The 22,566-nt window shown below is 32.2% G+C and overlaps 1 protein-coding gene across 5 annotated transcripts in view; it reads left to right on the top strand.

The window, feature by feature from the left end:
* Positions 1-9,759: 9,759 nt before the first annotated feature.
* The window catches only part of LOC117181388 (lysosomal-trafficking regulator), a 52,900-nt gene continuing 40,093 nt past the window's right edge, over positions 9,760-22,566 (top strand). For 2 of the 5 annotated variants that reach the window (XM_033373997.1, XM_033373992.1), the window contains exon 1: positions 21,710-21,912. The gene's annotated coding sequence lies outside the window, so the exon portion shown is untranslated. The other 3 variants (XM_033373993.1, XM_033373995.1, XM_033373994.1) reach the window with 3 other exon arrangements.

Raw genomic sequence — 22,566 nt, 5'->3', positions numbered from 1 at the left:
TAAACCCGGTGATACATCATAGCCACGGACTAAGTCAAGTGACTGATGAGATTAGAATGTTTTAAGTTAATTCAAATAATTTAATACGATGGTTGAAACCTCCTGCGATGATGTTGTAGGTATACAATTACGAGCGGCCACGAGCGTTGGATGTGACAACAGTCACCTCTGGATGCATTGTTAGAGCTACTATCTGCCACTCCACGAGTTTTTAGTCGCTCGCTTCCTGATGATCAAGAAAGTTTCTTACAATGCGACAGGTGTTTAATAAAACCGCCTTCTGTGCTGCTGCCAATACCCTACTAACTCCTAAATGTTCAAGATGTTCAGTGCATCTTGCGTGCACATTGCCTCTAGCCTGAAATTACAATGGGATGAATAGATGCATGATTCACATTCCTCCATATGGTCTTTGCTTCATACCTTAACTCGCTATACTTGTGGATCTTGGTTGTATAGGTTGACTGCAAATTTCGGTTAAGCGGATATGCAATGTCGATGACGTAAACTCTTCCAACTTTTTTTCTCGCGTCACGATGTCAGATCGATGTGCCCGGATGTAATGATCCGTTTGCATAGTAACATCCCAATATAAGATGTAATCTTCGCTTTCTAAAACGGGCATTGGAATGTATCCATAGAAAGGCATCCATTCTTTTAAGAGTCCTAGGTTTAGGGCAAGTTGTTAATGTATAATGCCCGCTACATCATTATGTATGTGCGTATATTCTCTCTGAGCCATTACGCGACAGCCATCAATAATGTGCTCTATGGATTCGTTGGTATCTTCACGTAATCGGTACCGGTCAACCACGTCTTGATGTAACACGTGTTTGCGATAATTCCTGGCGCTGACAACCTTGCCCTGTATTGCAATGACGAATCCTTCCGTCTCTGGATACAGAACACCCTTTCTTAGCCAAATATTAAATGCCTCACTATCCACTTCACTTTGATCTAACGTGTTGGGGTGCTTCCCATGGATGGCTTTCTGCCTCTATTGTATTTCTAATTCCTCTGTCGTTTCTGCCCAGATATTCAAGGCCCCATCTAAGGACAAATTTAAGAGCGTGTATTGAAGATCCGCTTGACAGATGGTTCTGTAAAGCGGAACATTTCGCTTGCTGTTAAAATAGTCTCGTAACTGTATAACTTGTGACTCACACAGTTTTTTGACATCTACAACGCCCCTACCCCCTAAATGTCGTGGTTGAACTACCCTTTCAATCGCTGAATATCTGTGGTGCATTCGGTGCTTCGTCATTTCTACGCGAACAATTCTGTTTAACTTTTCAAGATCGGTGTTAGACCATTTTATGAGCCCGAAGGAGTACGTGAGGACAGGGTTGGCATATGTGTTGATCGCCCTGATTTTTTTTGCCGCGTTGAAAAAACTCTTCATAATTAATTTGAGTCTCGTAGTAAAGGCAGTCATTAGGCTTGTCTTAACTATCGTATTTTGAATACCCTTAGATTCAAGAATACCCAGATATTTATATGATTCGCCTGCAGCCATTGCCTCGATGTCATTTTCGAACTCGCTCTCTAACGCTGCGGTCCCTAATTCCCCTCTGATTAAATGCACTGTTCTGCAATTATCTAGTCTAAACTCCATGTGGATATCAATGGAAAACTGCTTTTTGACATCGATCACTTGCTACAGTTTCTGGCCTAAACTAGCGTACAACTTCAGGTCATCTATGTAAAGAAGATGGGTCAGTTCATGACCATCCTCATTATCATGAATTCTGAACCCATGAGACATGCTGTTTAGTGTTTTGTTCAATGGATACAATGCTAAACAGAACCATAGTGCGCTGAAGGAGTCTCCTTGAAATATACCCGTCGTAAAGCGTATTGATCTAGTTATCCTTGGTTGTCCATGATCAAAATACTTGATACTTGTAGCCCAAATCCTCATCGCATGGCTTAGAAAGTCAATAATGCGTGGACAGATTTTGTAAAGTTTTAAGACTTCAAGCAAATAGTCATGCGGAACGGAAGGAAACGCTTGCTTGTAATCAATGTATGCCATGTGTAAGTTCCTTTGATGTTTACAAGCTTGAGTCATGGCAACAGCGTCTATTGTGACAAGATCTTTACAGCCTCGTGAGTTTTTATAACATTCTTTTTATTCTTCTTTAAGAATGTCATTCTCGTCGCAATGAGAATATACCTTATCTGCAATGATAGCTGTAAGACATTTATAAATTGTTGAAAGCCAGGCTATTGGTCAAAAGTCAGATGGATTTTGAGCGTCAGGTTTTTTTAGTATCATATACGTAGTACCTTGGAGCATAAAACCTGGCATCAAATCTGGGTGTTCAATGATCTTCTGAAAAAACCTTGCCAACGCAAGATGCACACTCGTCAGGTACTTGTACCAGAAGTTGTGCAACATGTCCGGACCTGAAGCTTTCCAATTACTTGCCCTCTTCAAGACAACTGAAACATCCAAAACTGTGATGTTTGTCAGATGCATTTCTGGGCTATTGCTTGCCCTTACTTCCTCCAGTTTGAACCACACAGTGTCCAAATTGCATCTGTTCATTTTTCCCCAAACACCTGACCAGTAGTTAGTCCTATCTTCCAATTGAGGGACTTCGGTGCCTTGGTGGTTATTTGGCTTTACTCTCAGTTCACGATAGAACCTTCTTTCATCTCTCTGAATTTTTTGTTTTTGTTGCCTTCGTGCATTACTTTTCTTGTACCGACGCAGTCTGGCAGTAAGAATATCAAGTCTCTGTCGTTAAGAGTCTAAAATTTCATCCAATATTGCTGGTGTTAATGTCTCGATGTGCCGAGGGTGGATGACTTTAGTAACATGGTTCATCAGCTTTCTGGTTCTATTTCCTTTTTTATATTGAGTTAATCGACCCAATTTGCACCTTACTTTGCTGACATCCATATCCAACCTGATCTTCCATGGTGGATCTCGATCCCTTGCTAGGATGCATTTTGTGCTACGTTCAAATAAGTAGGTAAAACCTTGCTGTCGAGATGTGCTATTAGTGCACACAGATCATTTGTGATGTTCATTTTGGGCAGAGAATGCCTTAGTGTTGGTTCTACATATCTAAACTCTAGTAAAGCATGACCAAAATTCCTTTCCAGGTGCTGTAGTTCTTCTGAGATTTCCCTATCCACATAATCGTTAGTAATATCCGCATGTGGTTCTAATGGATCCGGTGCATGATGTTCATTATCCCAGACACCTATGCCTTTAGCATCAATCAAGTCTTCGTTATCCACATCTTCCAAAGCGAGCTCATCAATAGGAAGCTGCCGTTCCACTTCCATTTTGATAGCAGCTATTTCAACAGCCGAAAGCAGTCTGTTTACAGATATTGAGCGTTTTTAATCTGCCAGATTCTGCTCATTTATTTTTGTAGCTAGCTCTGGGTATTTAAGTAAGAAGAGTCTATGATGTTCTCTCCTCACACTTTGCCCACATTTCCCTGCCAAAAAATAAAGGCGCATAACATCTCTGTTCATATGATATGTCCATTTTCCTCGCTTTTTTGGTTGCTAAACCTCTGCTTCTGCCTCAGTTTGTATAAGATCATCTACCTCTGGAGGATGAGGTGGTGTTGGATCATCAATCGGTTGAGGAAGAACATCAATTGCTCCTGCTTGACCGTTTGTCGGGGCTTTCTCTAACTGATGTTCATTGCCGTCGTTTTTCCACGCCAAATCAACCTGTTGTTTAATCTCCATTGCTCGGTCTTCTGTAACATGTAGATTAGTCCTGATGTCTTTCACCTTAGCGATAAGATCTCTTAGTGCGACCTTTTGTGTATTAGGATACTCTTCAGCAAATTTTGTTCTTAAATTGTATCCTTTTTCCTTGTTTATTTCAAACTTCGCACTTTCATAATAGAGACGCACCAATTCCTCTTTCATTGTGGTATTCCAATTGATGCTCTCCCACGGTATTTCTGTCGGGGTGGTTGGCTGCAAATAGCTAGCGCTAGCCAAAACATCCTCAGCAGGCACAGTTGATGTTCCACTGCTTAACCGTTTGTCGCATATGTTCTTGCTGGCCAGCTGTTTGGTAAGTGAGATTTGCCTGACCATCTCGCAGCTCATCATCGCCACCGTCCCGCATGCTGACAAGCGTTTCAAAATCTTTAATATATTTTCCATTTTTCATTGATGGGTTTTGGTGTTCTTCTTAGTCCCTCTCCTCTTCGTTATCAGCCTATTTGGCATGCGAAACCCTGTCAGTAGCAATGCTTATACTGCCCAACATGTCGAAGGCATTTTTGGTTAGAGTTGGATTTTTAGTTGATCATTTTGCACGGGGCTGTCCCGATATATATCATCAGTCACCGACGCGTTTTTATAATGCAATCAAGTGATCTGATGAGAGCAGTCTGCCCAGACATATTAGAGAAAATCTGGTTTTTACCCCATCATTGACGGACTGGGTTGCAGTCAAGTACACGATGGGGGGACCTACAGCTTAAGGTGGGTTTCGAACCACCAGAACCTCAGTAAAGGTACGTTGAAAAATTTCCACATGTACCGGCTCAAGGATTGAACCCCGGACCTCTGAGGTGAAGTCCGAGTGCCTAACCCACTGAGCCAGCAAAATTATTACTATTATTATAAAAAAACATGTATGTGTTGAAATGTTGTCACAGGCTTATACTGCCCTACATGTCGAAGACATTTTTGGTTAGAGATGGATTTTTATTTGATCATTTTGCACGGGGCTGTCCCGGTATGTATCATCAGTCACGGAAGCATTTTTATAAGGCAATCAAGTGATCTGATGAGAGCAGTCTGCCCAGACATATTGGACAAAGCCTGGTTTTTACCCCATCATTGACGGACTGGGTTGCAGTCAAGTACACGATGGGGGGACCTACAGCTTAAGGTGGGTTTCGAACCACCAGAACCTCAGTAAAGGTACGTTGAAAAATTTCCAGAGGTACCGGCTCAAGGATTGAACCCCGGACCTCTGAGGTGAAGTCCGAATGCCTAACCAACTGAGCCAGCAATAATAATAATAATAATAATAATAATAATTTTTTCTAGGATAGCAGAATTAAAACAAAAAGGAGAAATGCAGGGAAATAGGGGAAAGATTGTCAATTTTTTTTAACTCCATGATAATAAACTACCGAAGGTGTTCCGCGTTGATGTCGCGGTAGGGCTTGAGCTCTCCTCTCATGACTTTGACGGCAATGTTGGAGGTAGCATTGCTACTGACAGGGTTTCCCATGTCGAATAGGCTGATAACGAAGAGGAGAGGGACTAAGTAGAACACCAAAACCCATCAATGAAAAATGGAGAATATATTAAAGATTTTGAAACGCTTGTCGCTTCCCGATGCTCGTCGGGGCGCCCCTGGAGCCACCGCTGGGGGCCACAGCATGCGGGACGGTGGCGATGGTGAGCTGCGAGATGGTCAGGCAGATCTCACTGATCAAACAGCTGACCAGCAAGATCATCTGACAAACGGTAAGCAGTGGAACATCAACTGTGCCTGCTGAGGATGCTTTGGGTAGCACTAGCTGTTTGCAGCCAACCACCTCGACAGAAATACCGTGGGAGAGCATCAATTGGGATACCACAATGAAAGAGGAATTGGTGCGTCTCTATTATGAAAGTGCGAAGTTTGAAACAAACAAGGAAAAAGGATACAATTTAAGAACAAAATTTGCTGCAAGCAGCAGCTCAGAAGGCGGTTTTATTAAACACCTGTCGCATTGTAAGAAACTTTCTTGATCATCAGGAAGCGAGCGACTAAAAACCCGTGGAGTGGCAGATGGTAGCTCTAAGAAAGCATCCAGAGGTGACTGCTGCAACCTCCAAAGCTCGTGGCCGCTTGTAATTGTATACCTACAACATCATCGCAGGAGGTTTCAACCATCGTATTAAATTATTTGAATTAAGTTATAACATTCTGATCTCATCAGTCACTTGACTTAGTCAGTGGCTATGATGTATCACCGGGTTTACCCGCGTAAAAGTTCAATAATAATCATTATTATTATTCTTATTATTTATTATTATAATTATAATTTATTATTATTATAAAAAAACATTTATGTGTTGAAATATTGTCACAGGCTTATACGGCCCAACATGTCGAAGGCATTTTTGGTTAGAGTTGGATTTTTATTTGATCATTTTGCACGGGGCTGTCCCGGTATATATCATCAGTCACGGACGCATTTTTATAATGCAAATAAGTGATCTGATGAGAGTAGTCTTCCCAGACATATTGGACAAAGCCTGGTTTTTACCCCATCATTGAAGGACTGGGTTGCAGTCAAGTACAACGATGGGGGGACCTACAGATTAAGGTGGGTTCCGAACCACCAGAACCTCAGTAAAGGTACATTGAAAAATTTCTAGAGGTACCGGCTCAGGGATCGAACCCCGGACCTCTGAGGAGAAGTCCGAGTCTCTAACCAACTGACCCACTGAGCTCTTATTTAATATTTATTATTATTGTTATTATTATTATTATTATAGTCTCATATAGTGAAACATATTAATTATTTTACTTTATTCCTTACAAATAAATTAATCATTTTTAATTCAAAGGAAAGAATATATCTTTTCACTAATAAAAACTTTAAAGAATTCATAATATTTTTTTAACTTTATAATTATTACAGATTTTACGAAATTGATTTCCATATTCAATCATTGCAAATAAACGCGCGGTAAATTCTGCCAGTAACTTTCCGGTTACAGTCAACGGACATGATAAAATTCCCTGCTTGGATAGGGGTGGGTGGGGCGAGATAAGCATAGCTCACATAGCTGTCCTTTTCACGTCAGTGTTTAAATTCTGCTAATTCATTGCTTGAAAGTAAAGCATTATATATCTTCTACAAACATTTTTAATTAAAACTTTTCCAAGATGAAAGTAACTAAAAAAGTATATGCGGAATTAGAAACGAAAATAAAGAACAAGTGCGCTTGGCTCATATCGCCCGATGCCTGGGGCGGGATGAGCCAGGCATTGGGACGAGATGGGTCACTTAATTAAATGACTTATTATATATTATTTGTGATTAAAGGTCTTGTTAAGTTTGAGTATTTTAAAATAAAAACATATCTTATGCATAGCTTTCCAAAATTGAACGGAAAATTTCAAGTATTTAACTTCAAAATGATGTAATCGTTAATCCTAACCTCTACCGTAACTAACACTACAAAGAGTAAATAGAAAAATGAATTATATCCACATCTCTTTTAATAATTATATTACAGAAATAAATATAGCAATTTTTCGACTTGACCATGTACACTATCTCAGTAAAAGAAAAATTCTACAATACGTAAACTTCCAAATACTAAACTGGTCTACTACAATTACTGCATGACACTGAATTTCATATATATTTATATTTTTGATTATTTTTAATTTTTATTATTCATATTTTTGCCGTATTTTTAAACTACAACAATGTTTTTTCTTATTTTTATAGCATTTTACAAGTTTTTAAACAAATTTATTTAAGAAATACATCAGAAAAAGTGCTCTCTCTCTCTTCTATTTGACAGCAACTCATATTATTTCATCATACCTATAACAATTTTTGTCGACAAGATTAGTTTTTTATACGTTTATACCATATTTAACACCCTGAACTATCTGATAATATAAAACATTGCATCCTAAGCTACTGACTGCTACATTAAGAGGTTAGGTTAATGCACAGGAAGAGGTGGCTCATGCCGCCCCAGAACAGGGCCTCATTCCGCCCCATATGACATTTTTTTGTCAAATCAAAATTTCACCTATTTCGGTTTTACAATTATATATAAATCTGTTGAAAACTTAAGGTCTAATAAATAAGCTATCTAGTTAACCACTGGAAAAACATCTAATATGTGATTTTGCGTAATTCTTGAACCTTCTAAACAAATGCAAAATAGCAGAATACAGGTCCTAAAATTTTTACTTTAGTTTCTTTCAGATTTATTCGACATTAAGGGAAAAATTTTCAAACAAGAAGTTTAATACTGTTTTTTTATATTAATTCAAAAAACATTTACAAAATAAATGATAACCTACAAAAAAATTAAGTGACCCATCTTACCGCCTATGCTCATCTCACCCCACCCTACCCTACCCTAAGAGATAAAAAATATAAATTAAGGGTTAGGTTAATTCCATTGATTCGATTTTATATTGCCAACGTCGGCAGCGGCCTAATTATTTTTTTTTTTAACTCTGATAAAACTGAATGTTTTTTTTTAACTTATTACATACATTTTAAATCTACTTTATTTTTATTTTCAAAATGCAAAGGTACAGAAAATTGTCTACATTTATGTGATTTATAGAACAGAGAAAAAAAGAAAATTCGATAATGTAAAATTATAATTGAATTTAATCAAATCCGACATGTCTTCAAAATTCTTCATCAGTTCTTCAACTATCCTTTAAAATTATTACTGTTCAATTTATATAATATTTTAAGTTTTCCCTTATTTTAAGTCATTTTCAAATTCTTAAAATATTAACATTTGTCTTTAAAAATCATTATAAATTAAAATAAATGAATTAATTTGAAAATCAACACAGTACCAGAGCATTAGTTTTTGCTCCTTTTAATTGATTTTCCTGTGAGAAATGGAAATGACTCGATATTTCAAATAAAAGTTTAAAAACTGTTGAATACGTGGGATTTGATTACATTTAGTTTTGCATGATCGAATTTGAGTTTTACCCGATTTTATAATGTGTCAATCTTTGTTTCTTTGCATTTTTAATTTCTAAATAAAAATAAAGTAATATAATTAATTTTTATGATAAATCAGTTCTAGAAACATTGCATTTGACTAATTCATTTGACAGTTCTTCATGGATTTGCAACTGGTAAAAAAGCCAGTTTTTATGATGAATATAAAATAAACCTTTTTTCTATAAATTTTTACAGAAGAAATTTGAACATTTTACGATAAAATTCAAAAAATACTTGATACATTTTTCATGAATTTCTTACCCCATCCCTTGCGGGATACATTTTCCGTTAGCATGGAGAATGTTACTTCGGCAGACCGCCCCTCCCCCCCTAAACGTATCACGCATTTTGTGAATGACCCCTAATTTAAAATATTCTATTTTTGAAAAATATATTTTTTATATTTTAACGAAATTGACTCATGTCTTGATTATTTAAGAACATGATTTATAAAAAGTAAAAACTTGCTGCTGATGTGTTAATCCATCAATTTCATTCATTAATAAATTTTCATTTTTGAAAACTTTCGTGTTCATTTTAATTTCCAATCATTTTTCAAGAAAAAGATTGATATTTAAATAATTGAAAAATCGTTTTGAATTATGAAGCAAAAATTAAAATTGTGTATATATTGAAAATGATTGATTTTAATGGACAATAGAAGGACTTCTATTTGTAATAAATGAATGTTCAAAGTGTTCAATTTTGAACATTCGAATCAGAAATGATTGCTCTGTGAAATATTAAATGTTTAATATACGTTAAAGTAACGGCCATCATTTTATAAACAATATACAGAAAAAATGTCATCAATATTAATTATACAATTTAAATAATATCTTGCTTTGTGCTCATCCCCTTAACAGATTTAAATCTTTCCCGCATTTTTCGAACCAATCAACTCTCGGTATATTTGTTGTATAAGGTTGGCAACAATACTCTGCGCATACGCTGTCTGAAGTCAACTAACTTCACGGTTGTTTCTCTGTAGCAGAAGGCAAAAAAGATCAGTCTCTTTTTCTTCGGCACAAGTGAAGACGTAAAATTTAGGTTGTCAACAAACAATAGTGCATTTTTAAGCAGATTAATAATCCAACGACTGACAGGTGTTTAGCAGTGAAAAAACAAAATCCTGAATTAGGTATGATAACTAAGATTTTCTACTGAAAAGATATGATTCTCAATTTGTTGGAAAACAAATAAACAAGACAATCGCCACTGTTGACAAAAAAATCTTGGTACAATGTACGCAAAGCAAAAGTTTTGTAAAAGTCAGTAACCGCATCTGCTCCTCTTTTCAAAGTTATCCACATTCGCTAATTTTTATTTACCTTCCTCTTTCTTAATCTCACATTTTTATCGGCGAATTTTTTCACTCAAGACAAAAATACTGACCTCTCTTTTAGAGAAAGTCCCCGCGGGTCAATGTATTTTTGTCGAGAGCAGTTTAAAAAAAATAGTGAAGTTTCTGTTCGTACAGAAAATGTTTGTGTCAATTGATTCTTAGACTTAGAATATACCTTTAAGACCTGTCTAGGACTGGTTAGAGCCCAAAAGCAAAAGGTTTTTTTGAACTAAAAAAGTGGTAGAAAGTATGACAGAAATTGTGAATGTTTTTGGCAAATCAAAAAAATCCTTATTTATAACTGAGGGTAAATACAGACGGATACGAAGGTCATGTGTTATCGTTTTCTTGATTATTCTTTATCATTAAGTGGTTAAATTGCGGAGCCCCGGATTGTGATACGGCAAAACGTATCCTTGCAGATGCTCCGAATGAACTAATAATTCTGAGATATGAAATTGCAGATTAGAAATCAATTAAGTCTTGCAGAGAAAAAACTAGAGATCATTCTTTTCAAATATAATTTTAAGTCAATTTATAGCTTAAAAGAAACTACGTCAAATCTCGCTTGAACTGCATGATTATGAGTACCCTCGAGAGTACTCATAATCATGGAGTTAAAAAAAATTGACAAGCTTTCCCCTATTTCCCTGCATTTCTCCTTGTTTTTAATTCTGCTATCCTAGAAAAAATTTCCCCTTTTGTCTGTAGTGAAAGATTTTTTAATTTTACAGAATTTGACTAATTTCAAACAAAACTATTTCAGCTTTTTGAATTGTTTTAATATTAATAAGAAAATGTGTCTACTACAATTTCAATAGGATTTTTTACACCCTTTTCATCAAGCATAAACATTTTTGAAAAATAAATAAATATTTGACCTTTAAAAATGATGGTCAAGAATAAATTTTGTTGCCTTCCAATTTTGAACATTTTTTGTTTTACTTTAGGCATAAAAGAAAGTTGAGTATTTTTGCTTTAAAAACCTGAAGGTCAGTAAGTGTGCTGCTAATTTTGTAGGGTTTCGTAGGTTCCCTATATAAGTATATAATATCGTGTCAGCGTCTCCCCCTTTTCTTACCTCGCCTAAAAAAAACACCTTATCCAAGTGACGATCCTGAGATTTTTTATTCCTCACATAATGTGACCACTAGGAAAAATATGCTTTCTATTTAAATTTTGAAATTTAAGAAAACAATAATTTGGGGGTAAAGGGGAGGGAGATTAGGAAATCGAGGAGTGAGAAGAACCGCAGGCGCAAAGCTTTTCTTTTAATCAAATTTTCCTCGAGAACAGCTACATAGAATTTATGGACATTTTAAAGTCATAAAGCTGTCGGCCCTTTGAATAAAAATTCGCCTGTTAGCATGCCTTTCCCGAAAAACTTCCATTTTTGAAGCTAAAATATTTTTAAAAGTAAATATATACGAATTGAAATATATTTAAAAAATTTACTATAATAAAGTACGGTGGTCTGTTTGTCCACATTGAAGATTTTTTAGTTTAAATTTGAATAAGAATTCTAATTATGTCAGACATATTATAAAAATCATTGTTGGACCATAATAAAATTCAAAAAAGAAATTTTCAATCAAACCAAAATTTAATAAGTTCTAGAATTTAATCAATTTTTCAAGAACCACCAAAAACTGGCTTTTAACGTTTCGGCTAATTTAAGGGCAGTTTTTAGTGTATGTTAAATATTTGTCTTGAAGTATGCATTCCATATAATATTTAATTAATTTAAAGATTTATCAAAACCTAAACAAACATCTTTCTTTTACTTTTTCTTAAATAAAGAAGAATTTTAAATTCAAAAATATCTGAATGATCAATTTCAGGTGTAAATTTTTAAATATAAGCCATTCTTAATTGAAGGTTAAAAAAATATTACTCTTTAAACTTTAACAATATGTGACTAACCATATTAATTTATGGAAACATTTAAGATATTTAGAAACATATTATTTAACTCGTTTCGAATAATTAAAAAACTCTTAATATTTAAAAATTTGATATTTATTTTTAATATTTAACATTGCTGAAATTTAACATTTTTAATATTAGAAAATAAGAATCCAAGAAAGAGAATTTGGTTTTTCAGGTCGCGATGCTGAAGCTTTTATTTCAGTCAGATTTTCTTTGAAGAAGGACAGATTGAAGCTTTTGGTATGTAGAAATTAGATAAAAAAAAATAAAATTTGCTATGCTACATTTTTCTTTTTTTATCAGTTTAATAGTAAGACAAATTCCCTCACCCTAAAATACGAATTATATATTTTTGTTCAAGATACGATCTATTTCGACGATTAAAAATTCTTCTAATCTAAATCAAAGATATTTTGTCTACTATAGTTTTGATAGAATTTTTAACATTCTTTGCAGTGATCATGCTCTTTTTTCTTAAAAAACAAATGCGACTATGTCCTTTTCGTTAAAAGAAATATAGACGAGAAAATACGTTATTATCAGTACTGTGTCACCTCTCTTCTTGGAATTAAAATTTTTTTGAAGGAATGACGTTACTGAGGTCCAGTCATAATATTATTTGAATGGCGGTTGGACCAAGAATTCTATCAGCCGCAGTGTTAATTTTAAAATCTTATTATACTTTTATATTTGCCTCAGCATACAATTAAAACTAAACGGTTAGATGCACTTGGTTATTTAATCATAACTTTTTGCCTATACCTTCGTCACCCTTATTTATCTTTCTTATACATTGCAAAATAATATAATTTGCTAACATTGTTCTCAGAAGTGTTACCATCATGACTGACCTATCGATCTTTATATCTGCAACTCAGGACAGTTGAGCTTTTTTATTAATTATCCATTTTACCTACGCCGTATGATATTGATGAATCGCCAGGTTCCTCGTCGACTTTTTATTTATGAATTTTTCAAGTTCTAAAAGTAAACATGTAATAAAAATGAAGACCTTTCCGCGGATAGAATTTATCTTCAGAAGAGTTGAAAGGAACAATCAGAAAATGAAGAAGACTCATTGTGTCTTGTTTTATCAAGAGTTTCAAGATGTTTAGTACCTGAAAGGAGAAAATTACAATCGACTCTGCCAGCTTTCCTTTAAGTAAATTTCCATAGATTGTTGTCGGAAAAATTTTCCACTAGATCGGAGTACAGTTTCGCTGCATTATTTTGAAGAGATACTGATACAGAGGCAAATACAGAGTCACATTTATTTATGAAGTCAAGAGGGGCAGTCTGCATAAAATGTAGTTTGAAAAATTGCTTCAGATTGACTTGCGCTCTTGATTGAAGCGTCTCGGTATTATACTCCCTGTGATTATAATACTTATTATCATTTATTTAATTAAAGTATTGATTATTGATATGTTCTGTTGTGATTTGTGATAAAAATTGAATAGAGATGTTATGTTAATCTCTATTTTTTCGTTAACTGACTCAACATATGTTCTGGTTAATAAACAGTGAGAACAAAAACTCATTCAGGTAATTAATTTCAATTGTGGTTTGTTTCGTTTCTAATTTTATAGCCAAATTTTGATCTAGAAACTAATTTGACTTGATGGGAATTTAAAAAGAATAAGCACTTCGCCTTCACAACATACAATTTTAATTTTAGAAAAAATTTAATCAATGAAATACACATAAATATTTGGGATAGAGATTTTTCTATAGAGAAAATTAATTAAATATATAGTTAATTGATTAAATAAATTGATGTTAAATCTTAATAAAAACAACGAAATTACAGTATTTAGGCTTGTAATCGATGTTTTCTATCATCTTAAATATATTTTCTTTTGTCATGAATTAACTACCAGATTGTGACGAATTCAGTGACCTGTAATAAAGTGTCACATCGACTATCCATTTGCAGGGTAGACAGTTGCGTAATTATCTTACCGCAGATGTCTGCACTTTTTTCTCCTTTTTTGTTTTTGCTTTCTAAACAAATAGACATTACAACATCCAAATTAGAAGTAATTTGAAATCCTCTATGAAGAATAAAAACATGGTAGAAAAGTCTACCCAATCAGGTAACGTATCATTTGATTCCACATAGAAATTAGGTCATTTTGAAATCCTCAGTTAAAAAAGTGTTGGGTGCAAAGTTTTCAATTGAAAACATTTTCAGATTTATAATCACTCAGTTTGGAATGTTTGAAGGCTTGAATTTAAATTTTTCAACTTCTAAAGACTGTAATTTGAGAATGTGTAAATAAGAAAATTGTTTTTCAGTAATTTTATTTTATTTTTGAAAAAATATATTCCAGTGAAACCATTCAATAGCCCTCCCTTCTATAGCCCTTCCGAGAATTGACGCCGCGCAGAAGTTAGGTGGAACAGGCGGTGCGCGGGATCTGCTGCTGTCACTCAGGCGAGCACTCAGGCGTGAACAAAACAAAAGCTGTTCGGGCTATAATGAATTAGTTCCCACCCACTGGCAGTACCAAAATAAGTTTTCCATGGGAAATTACGGAAACCTTATTTTGAAATATATTCGAATTCGAGAGGCCTTGTAATTAATCTTACTTAGCCTTCAGTTTGAAATCGTACCATATTCGGCGGTTGAATTTTCAATTATTCCATTTTGAATGCCTTCATTTTTAGCCTCATTTCCTCTAAAATTATTGTTTACAATTTTGAAAGCATGTAAATGATCTTGAAATATAGTTCTTTGTTTAATGAATGTTAATATTTTTTGAAAATGATTTCACCCGTAGAAAAATATACTTTTAAAATTAGAAATTTTTTCCTGAAAACATAAGCCGTCATTCATCAAAATTAAAACATTTTATTAAAGTCGAGATTAAAATTGCTAAGAAGCCATATTGAGATAAATTTCAATTCTAGAAAATTTTAAAAGTAATGATTTAAACACTATTTCTTATCATTGATTTTTTTCTTGATGTCTTTTCTTATTAATTAAAAAAATATATTTAAATTTCAATAAAGAATGGCTTTTTTTTAAAACATTCCCTCTAACTACTGTTTCCAATTTAGAAAATAAGTATATAATATTCAAATATAGTTATTTGTTTAAATAATTTGTAATGATAGTGAGAAAAAAGTTCAGTTCGAAAATCGTGATTGAAATAAATGTTTTTGCCAGCTTTAACTTTTTTTCTTTAAAACTAATATTTTTTATTTGAAACAATAGAAAGACTATTTAAATAAATATATAATAAATTAAAACTACAACACTTTGTTTGAAGTAAGGTTTTATTTCTAGAAAAACATTGGCTTATTATCTTTCAGGGAAAATTGGTTTAAAACGATGATAATGACACACGTCCAATTGACGTCAATATTCCTAAGGGATTACTACTGTAACGATACAATCAGATGTCAGAAATATCAGATAAGATTCATAATTGCAGAAGTTGTAAAATTGTATTGTAAGTAGGTACATGGTGATTCATTATAGATTCTAGGTGCAGAATAAAATGCAACAATTGATGCAGTGACTCACTCGGAAGAATGCTATCAGATCACATGATATTTTAATAGAATGTACTTCCATTCTAAAACAAATGTGAAAGTTAGTAAAAAGTAATCATAATTTTTCTATAAATTAATCGCAGCGATTATTCTTATTAAGATTTATAATACGTCTAGATAAAGTGTCAGATAAAAATAAAAATTGCGGAAATGTTTTAAGATTATAAAAATATTTTTTAGAGTTACACATGGGACTATTATCAACTACTTAGTATATACGTATGGAAAATATTATTATCTCAATACCTCTGGTGTGTTTATTGCATCAATTTTTATAAAAGTTTCATCAGATATACTCGGTTCTTCCAGGAATATTCTTAATTTCCACTAAATTTGGAGGATTAATTCAAGTTAAAATTCAAAATAGAGTACGCACGAACAGGACAATTTTGAATTTTTAGAATTTTATATAAGATTATTTTAATTAAAAAAAAGCGTCTTCAATATTTTTTATGTTAATTCTTTTTTAATGGGAAATAACTGCAAATTAAAAGATTCAATGTAACTAGAAAATATGGTTTTGTTTATGTATTTAAAAAATATAGAATAATTGAAGTTTATTATATATCAAAGAATTCTAGAAAGTCAAATAAAGTAATAGAATATCAGGGGAAACCTGACTGAGGCAAGAAGTTTTAAATAAACTTAAGTTGAAATTAATTTTATTATTTTGTCGAGAATTCAACAATTTTCTTTAAAATTTATTCTTTTTAGTTGAAAATTCGTCTATTTAGTAAGAAATTACGTATTTTTTACATTAAAATCAAAACTGTTTATTTGAAAATTAATCTTTTTTGGTTGAGTTTTCATCTTTTTTGATTACGTTCAACTGGTTTTGGTTCAAAATCAAATGCTTTTTAGTTAAAATATTAAATATTACATTTATCGTTGTGAATTCAGTATGTTTTTATTGAAAATTTAATAATTAGTTAAAATTGGATCTATTTTGTTATAAATCCATTTTTTTATTGAAAAACCTGTTTTTTGTTTAAAATTAAACTAGTTTCTTCAAAAATATTGTTTAAAATTTATCTTCTCCAGTTAAAAATTCAGTTAATTGGTTTAAATTTTATGTTTTTTGTTAAAAAATTGTCTTCTTTGGTATATAAATTATCCTCTTGATAACTAATTCATTTTTTTATTGAAAATTTATTTCTATGGTTGAAAATTTGACCATTAGGTTGAAAATTCTTTAAAAAATTTAAATATTTAATGGAAATTTCATGCATTTTTTTAAATATTCAGCTTTTTTGTGAGAAAATTGTGTTGAAAATTTATCTTTTTGGTTAAAAATGTATTTCGTTCATTAAAAATGAGTTGCTTTTCAAATTGAAAATTAATTTTTTTAAACTGAAAATTGAACTGTACCATTTTTTGTTGAGAATTTATCTGTTTTGGCCGAAATTAAATCTTCTTGGTACGCAAATTCGTGGTATTGGTTGAAGATTTAATTATTTTGTTAAATTATTTTTTAAATTATTTTGGTAGAAAAATTATCTCATTAATTGAAACTTCATCTTTTTGGTTAAAAATTGATTTCTTTTGTTGAAAATTATCTTTTTTTTATTAAAAAATTAATTTCTTCAACTTAAAATGTACCTGTTCCATTTTTACTTGGAAATTTATCTTTTTTGTTAAAAATTTATTTTTATTTTGGTAGATAATCCATTAATTTAATTTCTTTAAAAATTTATATTTTTTGGTAGAAAAATATAATTTATTTTGGTAGGAATTCCATCATTTTTTTGTTGAAGATTCATCATTTTAGTTAGAAATTAATTTTTTATGTTCAAAATTCAAGTATTTGGTTCAAATTATTTTATGTGGTTGAAAATCAATTATTTTAACTCGTGGTTTTTTTAGTAAAAAATCAATTTTTTAATTCAAAACGTAAACTTTCCATTTTTGCTTAAATTCATCTTTTTATTTAAAAATTCATTCACTTGGTTTAAAACTCGTATTTTTTTAGTTGAAAATTTAATTATTTTGGTAGAAAACGTATATTTTTGGGTTGGCAATTTAAGTTTTTTCTTAAAAATTCATATTTTCGGGTTGAAAACTCAACTGCTTGGGGAAAATTCTCATTTTTGTCTAAAAAATTCAACATGTATGCAATTTTTTTCTTTATTGACTGTTGCTAAAAACTCCTTTCTTCTTGGTTGGAAATTAATTATTTTCACTATAAATTTAATCCTTCCATTTTTGGCTCAAAATGTATCTCTTTAAGTTGAAAACTGAACTATTTGGTTGAAAATTCATGTATTTTTATCCTTATATAATTCTGATATTATAGTTTTCACTAAAAGTGTTTAAATTTAGAAACAAAAGCTTTTTTGCATTGCCATTATTTATATCGTAAGTGTAAAGTTGTTTTTATACCTAAAAAAAAAAAAATTGAGAGAGTCCAGGGAAAACAAAAAATTGGTCAGGGAAAATTAGGGAGTTTTATTTCTATTGATTTTAGTATCCTGAATGTTCTTTTCTAAAATCTGGCTTTTCTCTTTATCATTTTAAAGAATGTGTAGTATGAAAAAGAGATTATTCTTTCAGGCCGTTTACGATAAATGTGTATTTTAATGATTAATTTAAAATTGGAACTGAAAAAATGAATAAGATGAGCCGTGCCCCCTTGATTGTAACGAGACTTTTCCTATATCGGAGAGCCTGGCAAACAACGATAACCACGAACACGTGCAAACAATATTCGAGGCATTAAAAGCACGACACACACGCACTCATGTTGATGAATCTTTGACTCTTTGATAGAAGCTCATTATTATGGTGCCCTTATCTTAATCGTATTTCCCCGTTGTTCTTTAATTAACCGCGAATGATAGGAAATTCACGATCCAAAAACGTTAAAACCGATTCATTTGTCAGGAAAAGAGGGATGGCTCTGTGAGTCATTAATCGCAAATTTTTCGCAAATTAATGGACTCGTTTTTGTTTCGTTCTTCCGTAAAAACAGTTTAATTTTTATTTGTTTAGTATCCGTGCATAAATTACGTATAGGTTTTTTTCTGAAATTTTGCACCAAATACCCTTCTTTGTGAGGGACTGTAAGTTCTGACCCCCCACATAAGATAGGGGGGGGGGGGGGCTATCTTATGTGACTTTTAGCGACTTTATTTTTTTCGTCATTTTATTTAGTGGTCATCCAAAAAAAACGTAGGACCATTTGGATGAAGGGAGGATTTGATCAAATCTTAATGTTACTTATGAATTAACCAAGTATTTCAACTTTGAACCAAGTACAGTGAACCTCTTCTATAGCGCCGATTTCGGGGCTGACTGTGGGTGGCAACTAACTCATTATAGCCTACTCCGCTTTTGTTTGTTCACGCCTGACTACTCGCCTGAGTGACTGCCGCAGATCCCGCGCAGCACCTGTTACACCTACATACGGCGCGGCGTCAATTCTCGGGAGGGCTATAGAAGGGAGGGCTTTTGAAGAGTTTCACTGTAGTTGAATTTGCAATACTATGATATGAATTCTGAAAAGCAAATGTGACAGTTGCTATTTTAACCAAGAAAATATTTTCATTTCAAATCAAAAATAGTTCAATTTAACAGATAAGATGCATTTTCAACAAGAACTGTTAAATTATCAAGCCAAAAAGAGGAGCTTTTTATAAAAGAGTTGGATTTTCAAACAAATAATTGAATTATCAACTAAAACCATGAATTTTCAACCGAACAGTTTAATTTTGTACTAAAAAAATACAATCCGAAAAAGGTCCAAAATGGATGGTTATTCCAGAGAAGGATTCTTGGTAGCTTTTTCAGGAATTTAGCAATATTTTGGAACTTTAAATTTTATCCTTGAAACAAAATGCTATTTCAAGATTTACGGTTTTTTTGGGATTTTTTGTTTTGTTCAATAATTTCTTTAACTGAAAAAAACTATTCCATTTTTGTTCCAAATTTATCTTTTTTTAAATTAAATTCATGTATTTTTTTGAGAATTCATCTTTCTGGTAGAAATTTCATATTTTTAGTGAAAAATCGTCGTTTTTTGCTGAAAATGTCACCAATTTAGTAGAAAATTTATCTTGTTGGTTTAAAATTTATTTTTTTGTTGTTGAAAATGTAACTATTTTGTTGAAATTTCTTCTTTTTCTTAAAATTAATTTTATTATCTGAGAATTTAATTTTCATCCAAATATATTTATTGGTTGAAAATTCAACCATTTTTTTAGAAAGTTATTCTTTTTGGTAGAAAATCCCATCTTTTTTAAATTTGTCTTTTTCGATTTGAAGATCCATCATCTAATTTGTTATAAAAATTTAACTATGATTGAAAGTTAATCTTCTGTGGTTTGATTGAAGATTCATCATTTTAGTTGAAAACTCATTTGTGGCTGAAAATTCTTGTTGATTTTTGGGTAAAAATTAATTTTTTTAATCTAACTTTAATTGTTCTGATTTCAGATTTATAATTTTTGTTGAAAATTCATCTCTTTGGTTAAAAGTTTAAATATTTTTTGAAAATTGATCTTTTTTAATGGTTGAAAATGAACTTTTTGGTTGAAAATTATTATTATTTGGTTGACAATTCATCTTTTTTTTTTGTTTGAAAAATATTTATTGGTTGAAAATTCGTCTCTCAGGTGGAAAATTCATAGTTTTAGTTGAAAATTTATCTGTTTGTTTTAAATTTGGATATTTGCTTGAAAATGCGTTTTTTTTATTGAAAACTAATTATTTTTTCTTAAAATTGAATTTTTAATTTTTTGTGAAAAATTAATATATTTTAGTTAAAAATTTAACTATATATTTTAGAATTCTTATTTATTTTGTTGAAAACTTGGCTTTCCATTCTTGATTAAAAATTGCTCTTCTTGGTTGAAAATGCGCCTGTTTGTAGATAATATAACTGTTACCTTAAAAAATAAAAATTCAGCAGGCAGACTTTTTCGTGAAAGATTTATAATTTTAATTGAAAAATTATCTTTTAGGTTGAAAATTTATATAATTTGTTGGAAATCCTTTTTCGATTGAAAATTAATTTTGTAACTGAAAATTTAGCTCTTTCATTTTTTGTTGAAAATTGTTTTCTGAGCATTTTTTTCAAGTTGGGTCTAGATTTATTAGAGTGTTATCTAAAGATTGGTGCAATTAGAAAATAGCCGACCATTTCGAACTTGAGATACGTGAAATAAAAAATCGCATCTTATGCACGTAAGACCTATCCCAAGGTATTGGAAATGTTACATATTTTAGCATGACATCTAAACGGTTCTGACCATTTTTTTTTCAAAAACTAAGACTCGTTATGAGGGCACAATACAGAGATTCTGTGAAAATTTTAGAATTTTCTTGCATTTCGTTCATGAAGTAGAGCCCTGAAAGTATGGAAAGACAGAGAGGTCCGAAAGGTTTATCCGTACCATACCTTAGGCGCGTCGAAAATTATTTTTTTTTATGGAAATTTTAACTATTCTATTTAAAATTTAAAATTTATTCTTTCTAGTTGAAACTTCATGTATTTTGTCGAAAATTCGTACTTCTTGGTAGAAAACTAATCGACTTGATGATTATGTTTCTCCTAGGTGTAAGGTTGTTTTTATACCTGAAAGAAAAGGGGAGAAGTGAGTGTAATTTAAGTAATTTCGAAATTAGGATTTTGTAGAGACCCTATTTCAATTCCGAATCAATGACCATCAATATCTCTGATCCCAGATATCCAGATTTTTCACAACAAATGCTATTTGCTGCAGCATCTGTTTTCTTCTCAACAATCCAATATATGTACATTTGAGTGGCTGTCGTGATCCACCGCATGCATATCATTGGTGTCACTTTAACTTATATTGTGAGACAGCTCAGATCCAAGTCTATCACTCATATTTTCGTCGGTTGTTTTCAAAGGACTTTCAAAGAATAGATCTTCAACTTTTGCCCATCTCTCTAGTCTCACACAAATGTCACCGGCATTATCATTTGCAGCCTACATCCAATACACTCACAATTGCAAGCTATCTCAGCAACCATTGATAAGAAATCGAGCTCCCTCGTATAATGTCTTATGAACGGAAAATCGTTCGGCACTGATAAGTGTCCGAGCGACGTCCCGAATGGAAGAAGTCTGCTGATGATCTTCGAAGACAGCATTACGTTAGACCAGTACTTCTATAGCAGCCTCCGCGGTTAGTGCTCCTTCTTTTTCTTTCTTTTTTTCTCACTACTTTACTCTCAAAGAAGCTCTGCATTTGCGAGAAAAAAACACAGCATATCAAGTACGCGGGGATGTTATATAAGCGAAACGCAGTGGTGACAACTCGCGGTCACAACATGCTACATCGTTCTCAGTTGACCCAAATCTGAGTCGATTTCATAAGCTGGAAACTGGAAACTCAGGTGATTCTGCTGATCTCGAAATCCGAGGATCCAATATCCACTTCTTAGTGTTGTTTGTGATTTTTTAGATTTAGTTTTGTCTTTCAGCTTTGCTTGGATACTGGTTGAAAAGATGTGGATGCTGTAATATTTGTGAAAGGAAGATTGTTTTTGCAAAAAGAAGGGACTTTGAAAGAAGGAATGGATTTTTAGAAAGAATTAAAGAGTGTTCATATTTGTGGTTTAGAATGTTGGTCTTCGTGTGATTTAGTTCATTTTAGACATTTTTAATTGTGAAAGATTGAAATGGATTTTTGAAAAGATTTTCCGAAGGAAGACTGAACTTATAAAAAATGCAAAGGATTAGATTTGGAAAACGAAGGGAAATATATTGGAAAAAATAGATTTGTAGAAATAACTGAGTTTTTTAATATTTAAATTTTGGAGTGTTTTTTAGAAGGACTCTGAAGGATTAAATTGTATATGCAGGGTGGCCGTAGTTTATGGAAAATCTGGAAATCAGGGAAAATTCAGGGAATTTTAATTGTCAGGTAAAGGGAGTGATTTTGATAACAATCTTTCAAAAGAAAGAAATTTCTATAAGAGAGGAGATGCTATGTTTAATATTTTACCAGATTCAGATTCTTTTTTTTGAATATTATTCATCAGGAATAT

This window comes from Belonocnema kinseyi, chromosome 10, assembly GCF_010883055.1.
Source record: "Belonocnema kinseyi isolate 2016_QV_RU_SX_M_011 chromosome 10, B_treatae_v1, whole genome shotgun sequence".
Lineage (NCBI taxonomy): Eukaryota > Metazoa > Arthropoda > Insecta > Hymenoptera > Cynipidae > Belonocnema > Belonocnema kinseyi.
This window is presented reverse-complemented; position numbering and strand designations above follow the sequence as displayed.